An 8,561-nucleotide genomic window follows, 5' to 3' on the forward strand; every position below is an offset into this window, starting at 1 on the left:
AGGGCAGCGCGGCTCCAGGAGCTGCGGCTTCGGAGCCCGGGCTATTAAAAGCACAGGCCCTGCTTGTGTGCCCCCCAGCCTCCACTGCGGGCTTTGAGCCCCTCCCCACACCCCTGCCACTGCTCAGCCCCCAGTGCAGAGGGAGAACAGAGGCCAAGTGACTTTCCCTCCCTCACACAGGAAATCTGTGGCAGAGCAAAGAGGCCAAGCCAGGACTTCCAGTGGCCAGGCTAACACCCTAGCACCTTCCCTTGGCTTTGTTCCTACTTTCCAGCGTTTGAGGAGTTGAGCAAAGGGTTGTAAGACCCCCCTGTTCCCTGTAAGATGGGTGCTTGTGCGGCCTCCCAGGAGAAATGCAAATGCCAGCCCAGCTGATTAGCAGAACATGTGCAGCTAGATTGCGTATTTCTATTGATGGTGCACATTCAGCTGTGCCTTGCTGCACATAAAAATGTATGCTGCATGTGGATGCAAAAGATTAGAGGGAGCATTGATAGACCCCCATGGTTTCTGTCTGTAACTGGGCTTGCTTTTGACCCCCACTACTTGGGGCCTTTCTGACATGTGCTCAGCTCTCAATGCTTTGTACTGAGCTCTGCTGCATCTCTTCTTTCTGCTCCCCATTCTGGTTTTTCACTCTAATCCATGAGAGCGAGCTGCTAGAACTGCTGTGAGCTTGGCTGTGATGCAAGCTAAGATGCCGATTAATCAATTTTCAGGGCAAAAGTGAATATAGTCATCACCTTCTAGTCTGGCCTCTAGCATAGCACAGTCTAGAGAACCTCACCCACAGCCCTTTGCATGGAGTATAGCACTTCTGGTTGAACTAAAGCATTGTGTGACCTGCCTGTTGCTCTATCCAGGCAGACCCAGGCACTTCATGGGGATCCTTCATTGGCATTCAATTGCAGGTAATTGAAATCAATTAGATCATTTCAGTGTTGCCAACCTCAGGAGTCTTGCCGTATTTGCATTTTTTCTTCAAACCCCAGATGAGAAGCACAGCTTTTGTTTAAAATCGAGAGTAAGTTTCTAGCCTACATGTGAAAATAAATTCACTGCTGTTTGCAAAGCACTTGTATGCTACAGTCATGCATGCCATAGAAAAGCCCAGCATACCACAATAATTTTGCAGTCAGTTCAGAGTTCGAACAGAGGGCAGCAAATGATGCATCAGGCCACACTGGATTCTGAGGCAACAATAAAATATTGAATAGTTACTCACTGAGTGAACACCAAACATCCTGGGTTCTTGTATGGATCTTGTGGAAAACTTACTATGTGATCATATATTTAACTATCATAATGCAACAAAAGACTGAATTAATGTTGCAGGGGCAGCCTTCATTCTGGCATTTCCTAATTTAGGAGTGCTTGACTTTGCAACCTTAATGTTCTTTTAATATATTCTGGGGGAACTAATATGTACAGAAACTCAAGTAGTTGGGGTTATGTACCACTGACCATTAATGACCCCTGGGTAATAATTATAGAGTTAAAGGTGACCCCAGACAGGAGAAGGTAATGAGCAACCTGGAAAAGGCCCAAACTTGTGAGATTTCCTGGAAATGTTCCATGCATGTTCTTGGTGCAGAGGGGGTTTGGGAGTCAGGCAGAGAGCTGTCATGACAGCAGAACTATGTGATAGAAGCACAGAAGCCTTCATGAGTGTTGAAGTGGTCCACCTTCAGAAGATGGAAAGAATGGCAGTGTCCAACCCTGTGGCTATCACAACACAAGGCAGTGGTAGAGCTGGAAATAGAATAGACTCCCAAGTGCTCAGAGCCCATGACGAGTCGGAGAACATTTGCGCGCTGCTCTCACAGGTTCTCACAGCTGACTGCTGGCTCCCACCCCAGGAGTACTTTTGCACTCCCCCAGCAGGAAGTGACCAGCAACTGTGCAGGAAGTTGAAATCTAATCAGAGGCCCAGTTCAAACGGAGCCCATCCCGGCCCTCCCCACTTCCTTCTCATTTAATGTCATGCCTGCAGCCGGAACGCTATTTATAATACCCAGGAAAAACAAACAGAGCCTTTCCCACGGTGCCTGCTCCTCGGGCTGATTGTAAGCTGGAATGTCCTGGGTATTATTGTTGTATACCCCTGGGAAAAAGGTTCTAGCGCATGTCACTCCGTGTCCCCATCCAGGCCAAGGGATGCACAATAAACGTTCTGTCTCTTTCCCACTAGCTTTAGTTCTCAGATGGTTTTACTTCTCAGACAGTGGTGTGAAATGACACCACTGTTTTACAAGCTAGCATGATGAGCACAGTTGCTTTGAAAGAGAGGCAGAGGGAGCACGTCTTCTAGTGCTGCGAGCAGAAAAATGGGACCTGGCTGGACCTGGCTCTGGCTGGAAGCATGTTCCACGGAGCAGAGCAGAAGGAGGAGAGTCGAGGTTCTCTCTCTGCTTAGAGAAAGAGCCTGGGTTAGGTTCTGTTACTGCCTTGGCCATTGATTTGATATGCCTGACCTTGAGGTTACACCCTGTCTCGGAGCTTCTGAAAAGGGATAGATGCTTCTCGTGCCCACGTGGCAGCTGGAAGGATGAGTTGGTGCTTTGAGACCCTCAGCTGGGAGATGCTGGAGGACAGTCGCCATGTGAAGAGCCAGCCCAAAAGGCTAATGTGCCAAGCAACTCCCGAGAGGGGCTTTGGATGCCCTGCCTCTGATTTGTGCTCCCCATTCCCATCCGAGGTGCTTGTCCCAGCCTAGAAAAAAGGGCCAAAAAGGACAAGAAAAAAGAAACCAGGCAAACAAACCCAGAAAAACAAACCCCACTAAACAGCCCAGGGAATCGGGCGATTCCCCCCACCTGGAGACAGGCCAGCTAAGACTGAGTTCAGCATACTGAGCAGGACAGGAGACACTTGGAAGGGAGGCGTGCCAGAGACTCACATTGATTTGACATGGAAGGTGCCCAGAGGCTGCAGTGATGGGCAGCAATATAAAGCCCTGAGGCAGCGAGTGAGAAGAGAAAGCCTGGATGGTTCAGGAGAGTGAGGAGAAGTAGGTCAGAAAGATGTTCCTATCGGACACCGTCTGGCAGGCTATGGTAGTCAACTCATTTCCCACCAGCCACCCAACAGGGGCAGGGAAATCTCCTTAATGCTCCAGTATGGGGACACATTTGATGCCATGGGAAACGCTCCCCAGTCTAGTTCCACTGGAGCGAGGTGGGGACCTGTGTTGCCCCAGAGGCATAAAAGACAAAATGGGGAAAGCAGTTGTCTTTCCCTCAGGGCTTATGTTCAGACCCGTAGAGAGACTTGCCTAATGACTCTGAGGTCTCCAGTCAGAGCCTCTTGACCGTTTCTTCCTCTCTCAGGGTCCCAGGTGAAGAGAAAAAAAAAGTCCACACCAGCAAACGAAGGTTACATAAAGCATGATGGCAAAACCAATTTCATTCACCATACTGCCTCTCCTGCTTCCAAAGGCCGTGGCTGCATCACTAGTTTCCCGTACAAGTCTCATTCCTCTTCTATGGCTCAGAGATGCATTGTGGGTCACTACTCTGAGTAAGCAAGGCCTATCAGGCCTGACAAACTCATTGTATCCAACGCACTGTGGTCATGGTATTTGCCTGTCAAAAAAAGGGATGTAAAATCCTGTTTAATTGGTTACCTAATTAAATGTTAAGTTTAACCAGTTAATCAATTAAACAGGAGTGTGGGCAGGAGGGCATCCTCCCCACCACACACACAGACAAGGGTTGCTCCGGCCAGGCTGAAGCATCCCAGCCCCTACTGGTTAACTGGTTAACCATTCAAAGGCTTCAGAGGGGTAGCCGAGTTACAACCTAAAAGGAAAAACTTAAAAAAAAAAAATAGTCTAGTAGCACCTGAAAGACTAACAAAACACATAGATGGTATCATGAGGTTTCGTGGGCGCAACCCGCTAATTCAGATGACTGGAGTATTAGAAGTACAGATCCAAGAATAAATAAGGGAAGGGGTAGGAGAGAGGGGGAAAAAAAGAGAGAAAAAAGGAGGGAGGGGGGAGAAAAAGAGAGAGAGAGAGAGAGAGAGAGAGAGAGGGACAGTGAGTAGATGTTTCAAGTAGTTACAAAAGACTGATAAGAACAATTAGCACCTCCTTTGTTTGGCTGGTTAAGTCATTAGGACGTGGAAGGTCGTGTGCTGATTAAACAGGTTTACCCTGGAGAACACTTTAATCTGCCTAGACACTCACTAATGGATCTACAAAAGTCACCATTTTGTTTCAGGCCAATTCCACAAGCCAAATACACAGGGAAGGACTGGAACTTAACTTCATTTACAAGTTTAATTCTTATGCAAATGGTATGAACAGGGACATCCTCTGAGGACCTTCCACATCCTAATGACTTAACCAACCAACCAATGGAGGTGCTAATTGTTCTTATCAGCCTCTTGTAACATCTACTCACTGTCTCTCTCTCTCTCTTTTTCTCCCTCCTTTTTTCCCTCCACCCACCCCCTTCCCTTATTTATTCTTGGATCTGGTTAAACATTAACATCCCGAAAGGCCATAAGAAGAATCCAATGAAAGTTAATATCACATGGTCAGCATAAAGTGTTGTGTGATGTATCTAAAGGTGATAATTGAGAAATTATATGTATTTACTAACAAGATATCGAAAGCATGTGACCAGGCATGGGGGAATAACAAGTTTGTTCTAGACAAAGAAATGTTGATTTACCTGTCTGTGTAGATCTCTGAGGTAATGGAGCATCATAAAAGCCAAAATACAAAGGGAGCTGCATTTGCAAGAAGTCCACCAGAAAAGCGAGGATGATGGGCAGAATGTGAAATCAGCATGGGAAGACAAAGACTGAAGCCACAAGGGGCTTGCTTCGTCTCTGGGACGGAAGGCAATAGTTGGAGAAGCAAAACAAGATTTGTTATCCATGTTCCTGAGGAACGCTCTTGGTGGCGGGGCGGGGAATGATTTGCCGTCATCGCGGCCCCTAGCCGTGACTGAAAACAAGTTAGCTCTGCAAATGGACTTTGGGGTGGGGGTGAAAACAGCTTTAGCTAAGGCCTCCAACCTGCTCTTCCAAGCACGTTATGCCTTGGGGGAGTTTGGAATCAATTTGTTTCCACTACCCTTCCTCAGCATCACATCTCTGTTCTTCTCGATTTGACTGGAAATTAATCTCACTGGTGTTGTGGGAAGTAACGTGCGACTTCTCAGTGGAAGCAAGAAGGCTTGTGTATGCACGGTCTCTCTGGAGACAGCAAACTTAGTAGTTTTGATGAGTGTCCCTGGATCCTACAGGACAATGCTCTTCAAGGGGGTTTGGAATGCATCTACAGTTAACCTTTTCTTTGCAGGTTGAGAGCCACCCAAGTAACCCTAGAAACACTAACCAAGTGGCCTTCCTGAGAGCTGACAGTTAGCACAAACAGGTCTCTCTCTTGTTGAGGAAGTGAGGGGGAGCGGGGTTTCTAAGGAGACTCAAAGTCCTGGGTGTCTTGAGTAAGCATCACACCTTCTTCGCATGGGGCTCTGTGTCCTCTGTCTAGGAGGGCTGGACCGGGCTTGGCTGTCAGCCTCTTTCACTGGGAAGCACAACAGCTGCTCCCATCTGAGCCAATGTCTTCCATTGAACTCCTCTTCCAGTCCTGGCATGATTTGCAGATGTGTGTGGGGAGAGGAGGCAGGCCCCTCTCACCCAGAGCCGCTCCTTAACCCCTTCCATGCTGGTGCAGAGTATATATACCCCCCCCCCAGTCACTACCCGCTTTGCCTCAGGCGAGGAGTCTCACTTCAACAGTTTTGCAGCTGATGCTTAGCGTTTTCCATGTTGCAAACTATTTCTTGTACAAATATCTCAGTTACTACAAGCAGCAGCTAGTTCTTAGCTTCCCTCAGAGCCCCCCCTTTGAGGCAATATTGACAAGATGGTCAGTCACACAGTAATTACTTCCCAAATGTCTGTCACATCACAACCCTGCCTTGGTGCAGTAGGGCGAGCTACTGGCTATTCTGAAAGTATTTGCTCCGGGCCCTCTTGCCTGGACAAAGCCTTCCCCAGGTCCTCCACGGAAAACCTTCCCTGACTACCAGTTGCTAGCCACACAAGTGCTCTGCTCTGGGCTCCGCAAACCTGCAGGGTAGCAATTTCCACACCCTGCTTTGTTACCCTGAGGGCCTTAGCTCCTGGACACCAGCAGCCTTCACCAATCTGCTGCTGCCATAGAAGTTTGCTGACAATACACTACTCAAGAAAGTCGTGCAAGTTCACTGCGTGTCTCCATGAACCAATCTGCACAGACTTCTGTTGACATCTATCAGGGACGGTCTAGATGGTGCTTGGTCCTGCCGTGAGGGCAGGGGACTGGATTTGATGACCTCTCGAGGTCCCTTCCAGTGTTAGTCTTCTATGGTTCTATGATTCTATGATAAAGGTAAGCTCAAAGTTGACTGGAAAGAATTGAAAAGGATCTCTGAAACTGGGTAACTGGGCAACAAAATGGCAGATGACGTTCATTAAGTGCAAAGCAATTCATGTTGGAAAATATAATCCCAGCTGCATGTGCAAAATGATGGACTTTGTTAGTCTTTAAAGTGCTACTAGACTTTTAGTTGTTTTTTAAGTTTATCCTGTACAGACTAACTCAGCTACCCCTCTGAAGCTTCTAAATTAGTTGTTACCCTTCATGAAAACTCAGAGTCATTGTGGCTATCTCTCTGAAAACATCTGCTCAGCGTGCAGCAGTAGTCAAAATAAAACCAAAACAAAACTAGCAAGGTTAGGAACCATTAAGAAAGGGATAGATAAGATAATACAATGGAAAATATTATAAAGCTCCAATGTCGATGCATGGTACATCCAGACTGAATACTGAGAGCAGTTCTGGTCACCCCATCTCAAAAAAGATGTTCAAGCTGGAAAAGGCGTAGACCAGCTGTTGGCAAACTTTTTGGCCTATGGCCCACCTTGCTCAGTGCAGACCTTTCCACGTACCACCAGCCAATCACTCATGATATACAAATGGGTGCGAGGTGGGGGGGTAGAGTGGGGTCTGGCTGAGAGGTTGGATGCAGGAATGGGCTGAGAGTGGGAGGTCTGGTGGCGAGGGAGGGTGCAAGGGCAGGCTGAGGGGGAGGTGTGGCTGGGAGGTAGGGTGCAGGCGTGGGCTGGGGGTAGGGGTCTGGGTGGGAGGTAGGGTCTGGTACAGGAGCGGGAGGGGGTTGAGGTTTCAGTGTGAGGGGGATGGTGTGTCGAGTCTGAGCATGATGGGAATGCAGGGTGCTCACCTGGCTCTGTGTCTCCTGCAGTTCCCAGGCACTGCCCCCGGCTGCTCCCATTGATTGCGATTCCCAGCCAATGGGAGCCACGGGGAAAGCCTCCAGGCAAACGGTTTCCTGCGCTGCTGTAATGGCAGCATGTTGAGTTGCTTCCTCCCCCTGTAAGCTGGATGTAGCCCACAAGGCTCTCCGCCCCCCCCAGCAGGAAGCTGGCGCTGGCACTCCAACCTAGCAGGGGGTGTGGGAGAGCATAGGCTCTCCACTGCAGGGGGGGGCAAGCCCTGAGCTCACAGTGGACCACAGTTAGAGAACCACTGGTGTAGAGCAGGGCAACAAAAATGATTAGGGGGCTGGAACAGCTTCTGCGTGAGGCGAGATTAAAAAGGCTGGGAGTGTTCAGCTTAGAAAAGAGAGGTGTCGGGGGTAGAACAGCGAATGTGCCCTCACGAATGCTGCGGAGAAAGTGAGCAAGGAAGTGTTATTTGCCCTTCCCATCATGCCAGCGCCAGGCATCACCCAATGACACGAATGGGCAGCCGCTTTCAAGCAAATACAAGGAAGTGCTGCTCCACACACGGCCCAGTCAGTGGTGGAACCGGTAAGTTCCCGGAGGAGAAGGGCTATCGATGGCTGATAGCCACGATACTTGGGAGGGCTGCCAGATGGTTTCAACAAAAATACTGGACACACTTGACGTTCTATCACAATCTACATTACGTCTTATTTAGAAAATACCGCACAGTTCTATTTTCTCAATTTGTTTCCTGAACAGAAAGCTCCAATACCCGACTGTCCGGTTCAAAACCAGACACCTGGCAACCCTACACTCGGGGTGTAACTCGCGCTGTGGGGGGTGTAAGTCTCCAACCACCAGGAGCTGGGAGAGGACAATGGGGATGGGTTGCTGGGAATGGCCCTGTTCTATTCATTCCCTCCGCAGCACCTGGCACCGGCTGGAAGACAGGATCTGAGGCTAGATGGGCAATTGGTCTGCCCCAGGGTGGTGATTTGTCGGGTGGGGCTCACTGCTAAGGCACTGGCTCTAACCTGCAGCCATGGCCTGCGCCGTCTTAAAGCCTGCTGCTGTTCCCTGAGCCTTTTCCGCCTGGGAGTCTCCTTCCTTCCCTCGAAGGCCCCTCACAGCGACTCCCTTCTGCTGCCCTGTCCCAGCCCCTCCCGTTCCTTCTCAGCGGGGCTCCATTTTCATTTGGGGCAGCTAAGGCCTCCTAATTCTCCCTGGGCTCTATTGGGTTTTTTGGCCCCTTCTCCACCTCAGGAGCCCCTTGTAAGCTAGTGTGGGACATCCTACCACCCTGGTATGTT

The sequence above is a fragment of the Pelodiscus sinensis genome, chromosome 14, assembly GCF_052426305.1.
Source record: "Pelodiscus sinensis isolate ZL-2025 chromosome 14, ASM5242630v1, whole genome shotgun sequence".
Lineage (NCBI taxonomy): Eukaryota > Metazoa > Chordata > Testudines > Trionychidae > Pelodiscus > Pelodiscus sinensis.